At 38.3% G+C, this 10,894-nt stretch overlaps 1 protein-coding gene across 2 annotated transcripts in view; it reads left to right on the top strand.

The window, feature by feature from the left end:
- The first annotated feature begins 333 nt into the window (after window positions 1-333).
- HnRNP-K (Heterogeneous nuclear ribonucleoprotein K) overlaps window positions 334-10,894 on the top strand; it is a 281,790-nt gene continuing 271,229 nt past the window's right edge. Inside the window, exon 1 of one of the 2 annotated variants that reach the window (XM_067145808.2) lies at window positions 334-472. The gene's annotated coding sequence lies outside the window, so the exon portion shown is untranslated. Of the gene's footprint in view, window positions 473-1,277; window positions 1,300-10,894 lie in introns of those variants that run through there. The other variant, XM_067145809.2, reaches the window with a different exon arrangement.

The following is a 10,894-nucleotide window of genomic DNA, read 5'->3' as shown; positions in this document are numbered from 1 at the left end:
TTGTTTATCTGATTGAACATTTTTTTTTAAAATCGTAGATAAAAATCTATACAGCGTTAGTATTAGTCATCTCCACTGTTAGGAAATTATTCCTGTAACCGACCATCCTTTCGGCCTGCTGATTCATTACTTTTGCTTTAAACGCAGATCAGTGGTGGTTATCTTTGTATAATAGTGGTGAGGTGTATGAGATGCACGCAATATCGATATTGAGGTCTTGTTCTTTGTAATAATGTTTGATCTTGTCGTATGGAATATGCGGCTTCATGGCTGTTATGCAATAAGGTAGTATAGTTTCCATGACTGTTAGTATTCTTTGGAGCGCGTGTAATTGTATTTTTTTCCGCCTTCAATTTGTGAAGACGCTCCTCGGAAGCAAGAAGCCGCGATAATATTAACCACGCCATATTAGTTCTGGAGAAGGGTAAGAGGAAGTTTTCAGAGGAAGTTCTTCGTCCGAGCTTGTTTTTAGGTGAGTTATGACTAATATTAATTATAATGTAATGTTTTTCATATTGATTCACTATTCGATTTGTGTGCTTAGCTTGTTCTACGAGATGTTCTCGTGGATTTCAGTTTGGCTTGCAAAGCCAAGCCCTAGAAAAACCGCCTATGAAATCGTGTACAATTGCCCATATTTAACGCAGTTCAGTGTTATTTATGTAATGGATGATAAACTTTGTTTTATATTAGTTGACATTCGTGTTACTGCTGAAGACTTTTACCGAAAACGTGTTTAGCGCTCATGTCCTTGTGTGATGTTTTAGTCTGATTGTTTTTCCCTTTCTGTTAATTTTGAAAATAATCCGTTATTTCATTTGACTAGGCTACGGTATACCAAATTTTGATATTTTTTTGAAGTGATTCATTCTATAATTGAATATTTGGTAGGTTTTGAAATCTTGACGGATTTTGTAGTGAAGCCGTTATGCATTTCTAGAATGTTTTAAGTTGTAATACGTTTATGATCCGTAGTGTATGTCTGCGAAGGCAGGAATGTAGGAGTTATCTATTGTTGTATTCGTAGTATACCGGTGGCGCAAAGCCTATTCGGTTCCGCGACAGAGGATGCCATGTTTTCCGGTTCCAAAGATATTCAATATTGTAGACATTTCACAAACAGCACAGAAGTCCCTCTGTTTTAACCTGTCGTTACGCTAGTGATGTAAGAAGCAAGCGCGGATTGTGGATAGAAACGGACATCAATTGAAGAATAGTATTGTATGCCCAGTATCTGTACGAAAATTGACGAACATCGAACTTCATTTTTGATATGACCATTTCTGATGTTTTTGGGAGGTACATGTTCTGCGAACTTATTTTGTGTTAATCAGATTTATAATATTACTTGCAGGATCTGCTTTGAGTGCTTCGTTAAAGAATGTAGGCTATACTTTGGTCTTTATTACTTCCTGCCCTTTGAGAATTGTAACAGGATACTCCGTTTAGTATAGACAGTATTCAGTTTTAAGGCTTACTTTACAATAAACTGCTTTTAACTCTCTTGATATGAGCATGTAAATTCATAACTAATGAAGTAGTGGTTGTAAGAGGCTTCCTTTAAATTAAGTTAAAGGATGTTCTCCAGCAGTGTTCACTGCTCCAACATCTGTACTTAGGAACTATTCTTCGATACCTGGTGGTGGTGATTGTGACACACGGTTAGGATAGGATCTGGACAAGACCAATGGCCTGGACAGTTCACAAAAGAATACTTTTACCTGTTATACTCCGCACTACTTGACTTCTAAATTGACGTTTTGGCTGATTTTGGCTCTGTCTGGTGGTTATGGGTTGTAACGTGGAATTCCAACCAATCCCAGGCTGCCATTCATAGCGACATATTGGCAGAGTGCGATCTCGAAACCTAGTTGCCAACTCTAATATTTACATTCACCACATGGTTAACCAATCCCGCTCAGCATGTATGGTATGGTATAATTTTTCCTTCCGCAGCTCAAAGGTAACATTACAGTTGAACCTCGGATTGCGAGTAACTTTGTCTAAGAGTGTTTTGCAAGATGAGCAAATATTTTAAATAAATTGTGACTTGATAAGCGAGTGAGGTTTCGCAATACGAGTGTCACGTGTACGTACGTTTCCACCTCCCCTGTGCCTTTGTTTTCCTCTTCCCCTGCCACCCTCTTTCCTGGGAAAGTGTGTGTAATCATTTCCCGCGCTGGACTTCAGTTAGCGTGCCTCGCTCGCATAGTCAACACTGTATGAGTGTACATGTTTTGTTTCTGTCATCTGTGATATAACTGTTCTGCAACGATGGGCCCTGTGAACGAAAAGGCTAAAAAGGAATTCGGTCTGAAGGAGATGATTACAGTGGATGAATCTGTTCAATGACAATGCAATGTCACATTTTCGTGAAATTTTCAAAAAGAGGCAAAAGCAACAGTCATTGGACAGGTTCCTCGTTACAGGTGCATGAAAAGAAAACGCTTCCTATGGGCCAACCGATAGCAGTGATTCCGTTAGTGAAATTCGTGCTACACAGTAACTCTTCTGGTTACGTGAACGATGTTGATCCACGAAATATCACTGTAATATTTGTCACAAACGAAAGGTAATCATTGATTTGCTCAGTCTCGAAATCCCAGGTTGATTAATACTGTCGTTACTAGCAAGAAATATGTATACGTATTTACTGCTTGTAATAGGAGTCCATGATGTTGCATTCCGCTGCTTGCGCTGTCTTTTGTTTCTTTCTTGAGGTCCAGGGCTGGCACTGAAGAATGGGAGTGCTGTCTGCGTTTTTTGTTATCTTTGGCCATATGTCTTGCATTCCGCTACTAGCGCTGTCTTTTTTTTCTTCTTGAGGTCCAGGGCTGGCACCTGCGAGCTCTCTTTCTAGCGAATGGGAGTGTGGGTATTTTGTTGAAAAATAGCATGATCCCTGGACCAATATATATATATATATATATATATATATATATATTAAAGGAAAATGGCATGATCCCTGGACCAATAAATCGTTTAGTGAATCAGTTAATGCACATGAAGTGACAGCCATCAAATTACATCGAATGAGAAAAATAAATAAAACGACACCAAAGAATTTCAGTGAGCAAAGAAGTCTCAGACGACAGTGTTGGACAAACAAAACACTTATGGAAGCACTGCGACATAGCAGAAATAGTTATTGTAAGGCAGTAAAGTATGTATTCTCTAAAATAAAATATTTCGCATTATTTCTTAATCAACCTGGGATTTGAGACTTTGAGTAAAAGCAATTACTATCTTCCATTTATGACAAATATTACAATGATATTTCGTGGATCAACATCATTCACGTAACCGGTAAGGTGCAGTTTAATTGTTTTACGTTATATTTTGTTTTAGAAATGTTATGCGAATAAATGTTTTTGTGTTGTGGACGAATCAACCAAGTTTCAGTAGTTTCTTATGGGAAAATTGGCTTTGATATACGAGTGATTTGGATTACTAGCATGTTGCCGGAACGAATTATGCTCGCAATCCAAGGTTCCACTTTATATTGAAGCAAAAATTATGCAAATCTTACTTGGAATTCCTTTTAGAGGATAGATGTGTTCATTGCTATGTCTAGGAACCCACCAACCCGCCCCCAGAAGTACATTTTCTTTTATAACCTAATAAGAGCAGCACCCACCATTGGCCATGGCCAAAGTACGTACTTGCATTCTCGTTGGTCGATGTGGACAGAATGTGATGTCATTGCCATCAATGCTGATAAATACATTGCGTTACCAACCCCGGCTGAATAAAAGCACAAAGAAAAAACACCATTTAAAGGAAACAATGTGAAATACACAACAGCAGTAATTTAATTTAATACTTAAGTTAAATGGTCTTGTCCAGGTTCTATCCTAAACGTCCGCACGTCCAGACCAATCGTGTTTCCACATGAAACTAGAGGCCTGGGGTCGTTTCGCGGCTTCTAACCATTCAGACAAATGGTCTTGTCCATGGCAATAATCCTAACCGTCCAGACCAATTGTGTTTCCTCGTGAAACTAGGGGTCTAGGGCTGCTTCGCGGCTTCTAACCGTCCAGACCAATGGTCTTGTCCAGATCCTATCCTAACCGTCTGCACGGCAAGAACCAATCCAGCTGGTCTAACCAATGTAACAATAATCCCCACCACCAGCTATCGAAGTAACACTCACTAGTTCCAAGTACAGATGTTGGCAGCTCTGAGCGCCTCTTGACAACATCCTTCCCGAGCGTGTTAACAAACGACAGTCGTTTCGCGTGCAGCTGAATGTAGCGAGTGCTGGGTTGCAGAAGGTAAAATTATAATTATGGTATTCGGTATTCGTGATCTGCATTTTTTTTTTTTTGGTAATTCGTGTTTTTCATATTCGTCTTTATCTTTCTAGTATAGTACAATACCGTATAGCATAGTTTACAGTTTAGCCTAGCATAAATTAGTACAATACAGGTTTAATAGTGCAGTGTATAAAAGTCCTTGTTCTATTTGTGTCCGTGTTATGGTTAGTGTTTAGCATGTCTGTGTAGTTCGGGAAATTCAGGTGGCTAGAAAGTGACTTGAGATCAGTGGAGTGTTCCCTTTGTAGACCATAACCTCCTTCCTTTGCCAGCCATTAACGGTGAGTGGTGTGTTACTTTCTCATCAGTTTTTTACTCTTACTGATGTATTGTCGGATGTTGTTAGTAAGCGTAGTTGTTTTGTTTCCAATCCGGATTCTTTAGCTTTTATGAATACGGTATTACATTTTACAAGGGCTGTTTATCGCGGACGTATTAAGTCGGCTGTTCTCAAGGCAGTAGCCCGCTGGCAACACAGGTACGGCGATGCTCATTTGTTTTGCGAAACGTCAATTTAGAAGTAAAGCCGTGCAGAGTGTAGATACTATTAGTTTCCCAGCTTCCAAATGTACTCAACAGATGGCAGAGCGTTCCTAATAACTTAAATGTTGCTAGGAGAAAAGTCTACGTACAAACAGACCCCATTATGAAATGTGCCGTAGATATTATCTGGGAACACCTAACGAGGGATAACCTAGCTACACTAGAACGAGTGACGGCCATGTATCTTCCAAGAATTCTGCCTGGCAAGAAGCTCACAAGACAACAGTTTTGTATAGAACTGCTATTAAAAATGGCATTGCCTTCTACGACACAATACCAAGCTTTACATGAACAGCAGAATTTAAAAAACAACAAATATACAAGTAGATTTTTACCAAGAATGAATTAATTCTGATTACAAACTCAGGCATATCATATTATGCTTCTTATTAAATGTTCATAAAACGATTGAAAGAGGCGGGCAAAACAATACGACTACGACAGACATCAATAAGTTAATATAAAGAACCACCTAATCGATACTTTATTTTATGCCTTGGGCAAAATAGAATATAGGACATGTTTCGACCACTTAGTGGTCATCATCAGCTGTATAAAGAAGAAACTAAGATGAAAAAACATTAGGACAATAAGCACAAGTAATACTCTTAGGTTATAAAGAAAAAATCGCTGTGTTGACTGTTTAGTAAAAGTTCTTCGACTTCTTTGTTATAAGATGGTGGACATCAGATCAGAACGTTTTGCCTCTCGTTCTTATTTGGAAAAGATGTTTATTCTGCGCCGTCCAGAGGGTCTGTCTTAGAGCGCGATCTGGTGTAGTAGCTATGTGACACATTCTGACAGTTCGTGCAAAACTCTGGAGAGAAGGGGAGTAGAGTACTGTAGTCATCTAACATATCATGTGAGGGAGGAGGGAGAATAGGTTGTGCTTCTGCGATGTTTGATTATATCTCTTGTTCGTCTTGTCTGTTTCTTGTCTACCCATTCCAAGTATTTACTGATATGCTTGTATAAGATGTGTTTTTGCTTGTTTTCGTTAAGATTCTGTTCACCGTTTTCTAATTTATCAAGAACGATGTGAATGTTTTCCAGGTTGTTCATTAGACTAACGACAAATTCACTAATATCAGACAGGACCTTCAAATCATCTATGATCAATAAAGTGTTAATATATATTCTATTTTGCCTAAGGCATAAAATAAAGTATCGATTAGGTGGTACTTTATATTACCTTATTGATTATACTCATCGATACGGTCATGAAATGGACAACTTGTAATACGACAGGCATATCGAAACTAGTTATCTGACTTAACGAATGCTGCGGAGCAGCACTTGTTCTCTAGTTCTGTATAAATTTAGTTATGTAGTATCTATTGATAGGACCACTAACATAAATATTTGACAGTTAAATTTTAGGCCTTCCCCTAATCTACCATTTCAATCAGTACAAATAAAATGGTAAATAGCCTAGATTGTAGAGCCTCATTCCCGGACTTTACATACTGATATTCATTAAATTCCCTTCAGCAATTTTCTCGTGATGCGCGTACATACAGAGATGTTACATGTTATAAATCTCATTTTTCGTCCGTATTGAAAATTTATAGTTCAAAAACAAAGGCGATCTTTAATCCACCTATTCAATACATTAATTTCCACTTATAGTGGTTACATAAACATACTATCAGTTAAATGGGACATGTTTCGCCCTCTTCAGGGCACCTTCAGCCTAAAAACAACCTTCAAGAGTACACCTTATATTAATATGGAAACTATAAGTTTAGCCAGTTACTAAAATTCAGTATATAAAAATGTGAGAAATGATACATTATACAAACATGTTGATGGAAACACTCTCATCGATTAAACCATAAAAATTATTTTGTCCGAGACAAACTTATTCTGTTACAAAATTTCTAATTAAAACAGTTCATTAAAAAAATTTTTTAAAGTGGAAAAACAGTGTGACAATGATATAATGCCAACGACATGAGGGCGTGAAAAACAAGCACTAAAATAAATGTCATATAAACATCTTCAAGGCCGCTGATGAAATCATTAGCATATTGTGAAACTGAAGCATCAGTTGTGGAAAGTAATGTATTGAATAGGTGGATTAAAGATCGCCTTTATTGTGTTTGAACTTACAAAGATGACGGAAAATTAAAAAGTGCATTTTCTTGTTACTGTGGGGACGATCGACACAGAAATACCATTCTTGTTAAATTCTGAGCAATGTACAGGCAAAACTTTTATCTTCTATATATATATAAAGTAACTTGTCCTGACTGACTGATTCATCATCGCCGAGCCAAAACTACTGGACATAAAGAAATGAAATTTTGGGGATACATTCGTATTGACATGTAAGTGCTCGCTAAGAGGATTTTTGGATATTCCGTCGCTAAAGGGGTGAAAAGGGGGGTGAAATTTTAAAATGAGTGTATCTATATCTCTAAAAAGTTTAAAAGTTTACGGGTGTAAAAATCTGTATTTAGAATCATCTTTAAAAATAAGGAAATACTTTTCTTGTTTTCGGAAAATCCCAATAGGATGGGTGAAAAAGGGGTTGAATATCTTTAACGAGGATACTTATATCTCAGAAACTGAAGATATTACAGACCTGATAATTGGTGTCTGGGATCTCCTTTAAAAATAAACACATATTTTTTTGTTTGGAAAATCCAATTGATGGGGTTAAACAGGAGTGACAAATTGGGGTGAACTTTTAGAAAGACTATATATCTACAGTATCTCATAAACATAAAATATTAGACGTAAAAATTGGTATTTGGAATCTCCTGTAAAAGTAAAAAAAAACATAGGTGATTTATTTTTGCAAAATCCACTTAAGGGGAACTAAAAAGGGGGTGAAATTTTAAAATGAGTATTTCTACAATATATCTCTAAAACTTGACAGTTTACAGAAGTGAAAAATGGTATTTTTATCTCCATTAAAAGTAAAGAAACGTGTATTTTTTGTTTTCAGTAAAACCACTTGGGTGGGTGGGGGGTAAAAGTGACTGAATTCTTTTAATTAGGATGCTGATATCTCAAACTGAAGATGTCACAGATGTGAAATTTGGTATTTGGAATCTGCTTCAAAAGAAAAGAAACGTATTCTTGTAAAATCCAATGAAAGGTGTGGGGGGGAAGGTGAAAGAATTGAAACATTAATTGAATTAATTGTATGAGGATACTTACATCTGATAAAAACTAAAGTTGCTAGAGACGTGAACATATGCATTTGGATCTCCTTTAAAAACAAAAACGCGTTTGGGGGGGGGGGGGATGAGCGGAAGTGAAAAGGGGTTTAATTCCTTTTGAGGTCACATATCTCAAAAAATGGAAGATGCTAGAGTCGTGATAATTGGTATGTAGTAGATCCTTTTACTATTAAAGAAACAAGATTTTTTTGCCAAAAAATTCGCTTTGGGAGTGGGGGATTGAAAAGTGAAAAACGTGAATTATTTTTATGGGGTACTTACATCTCAAAACTGAAGGTAACAGACGTGACCATTGATATTTGGAATCTCCTTTAAACATAAAAGAAACACGCCTTACTTTTTTGGGAGGGCGGGGGGTAAATACGATTAACGGTGGTGGGGTGAAAAAGGAGTTGAGACAAATTGATTTTACTGTTCATAATGTACTTAATAGGAACCTCTGTGGCTCAGGCAGCAGCGCGCTGGCCTCTCGCCGCTGGGTTCCGTGGTTCATATCCCGGTCTCTCCATGTGAGATTTGTGCTGGACTCCGATTTTCCCTGTCATCATTCATTCCAGCAACACTTTCTAATATTTCATTTGTCATTCATTAATCATTGCCCCAGAGGAGTGCGACAGGCTTCGGCAGCCGGCACAATTCCTATCCTCGCCGCTAGATAGGGGCTTCATTCCATTCCTGACGCGGTCGAATGATTGGAAACAGGCTGTGGATTTTCAGTGTACTTATTCTGATCATAAACCGAACATTTTTAATCTTTCGTGAGTTCGTTTTCAAGAGCCATCTTTTGCTTTGGAGAACGTTCCTAAATTACAGTAGATTCTCCTGGCATATAAATAAAAATTTAAACACATTTGAAATAAACGATAGGAATGTTTTTGACGGTGCAGTTGTTCACCTCTATAATAAGGTCAATAATGCATGGAAGTGTATCATTCGTGTGGCCAGAAATCCCGCGCACTTGCATACGCGCGACAATGGTGCTGGTCACATAGTCAGCAATGAAAATGGCAGCAGATGTACTCTAATTTACCGCCAAGCAGCGGTCTTGCATCTTGCTGTGGGGTTCTGAACATCTATAATAATATTATTCTGGACCGTCGTCAAAATGTGCGGACCACGTTGGAAACCGGTCCTGGCCGGGTAATGACTACGAATACAGTACGGCCGCGGGTTTAGTACCGCCAAGGCACCCAAGATGACACCACGCTGGATCTCCTCAAGCATTTGATCCATATTAAAAATGCTTATAGGTAAAGATGACAGATTTAGGGACCCAAGTGACCGGTTGGAATACTTGGACCTAGGCCGGGAAGTACAAAATCGATTACTGGAAAAAAAAATTTGGAAAATGGGAGGAAATTTGCCGTTATCTCTCAGAGAACGAGTCGGATTTTGGCGAATTCTCTCAGAAAACCAATTCAGATCGCGAATTTCGGCAGATTATATATAAAACATTAAGCATTCTGTTATAAATTTCAGTATAATCCTGTAGCGAAGCACGGGTATCTTGCTAGTTTTATATATATATATGTCCTGGGGAGAACACTGGTATTGCGGGTTAGGGTAAGTCTTCGCCTGCAATTATTTGTGATCATTTAATAATTTGACTTTATGATTACTCAAGTTTTCTTAAATTGGAGACCTGTCAATGTCAGGATTTACCGGCAGGTAATTCTGGAGAGATGAAACAAAAATCAAGCAAATCGGTCCAGTAGATCGGATGGACTGATTTGCCAAGGCTGGTTTTAGATTAGGAAGTAGAACTTGTTCACAAATCTTACGTGGAATTCCTTTTAGAGGAGAGATGTGTCCATTGCAATGTTCTGGGACCCACTGCCCATCTCCAGAAGTACATTTACTTTTATAATCTAGTATAGAGGATCACATGCCATTCTCCATTGTGTTTGAATAGCTGCTAGCATTGCCATTAGCCCACATATAATTGGATGTGTCATTGCCTTCAATGATGAGAATTAAATTCTGGTACAGATCCGTGCAGAATAAAAAGCACATGTACAGGGTCTTTTTTATGGCTTGCTCCCTGTCAGGAGAACACGCACGGAAGGAGATGGCCGGGTGACTCATTTGCCGAGAGATATATTGCTCTGAGTGGTGCTGCGGAGCCAGCTAAAAAAACCCCCTGTATAATCAGTAAAGGAAACGATGCACATCCACACCAATGGCTTTGTAACTATCCAGCATGCTAAATAAATTCAGCCTTTGAACACTAGTTCACATAGAATGTGCTGCTATTGCATGGCAAGGAAAAAGGTCATTTGATAGCTCCAGGTCAGTCTTGTTGCTAGACTTTTTTTTTTTCAGTGGCCGCAGAGCATACTATCTGCCATCAGAGGAAAAACGTCATTTAACTGTTGTGTATCTTTGTACATCAATGCCAATATGTCATGAAAATAGTGGCCCCAACCCTTCTTTTCCCCTAATTTGTTCAGAGATGATGATTACCTAGTTATACTTCCTCTTACAACAAAAATCACCACCACACTTCCTTCCATAGGCTTCCGTGGGCATATACTGTCCGCGTTGCAAGAAAACTGCAGTGCCTGTAATGTATCTTAGTCCCTAAGTAATACGACAGCCCCGTGTTGGTAGATTTACTGGCACGTAAAAGAACTGCGGAACTAAATTCCGGCACCTCGGCGTCTCCGAAGACCTTAAGGAGTAGTTAGTGGGATGTAAATCCAAATATTATTATTATTATTATTCCCTAAGTACATAGGTTGGCAGCCTTGGGCACTGTGTGTTCTTGTCTGCAGGTAGCCACATTCCATTTGAGAGGTTCTTTTTTATGGCTGCAGCACATACCAGCTGTAATTCATCTTTCAT

This window comes from Anabrus simplex, chromosome 4 (genome assembly GCF_040414725.1).
Source record: "Anabrus simplex isolate iqAnaSimp1 chromosome 4, ASM4041472v1, whole genome shotgun sequence".
In the NCBI taxonomy this organism is placed as follows: Eukaryota; Metazoa; Arthropoda; class Insecta; order Orthoptera; family Tettigoniidae; genus Anabrus; species Anabrus simplex.
Note: the sequence above shows the minus strand (reverse complement) of the source record. Positions and strands in the feature narration are given on the sequence as shown.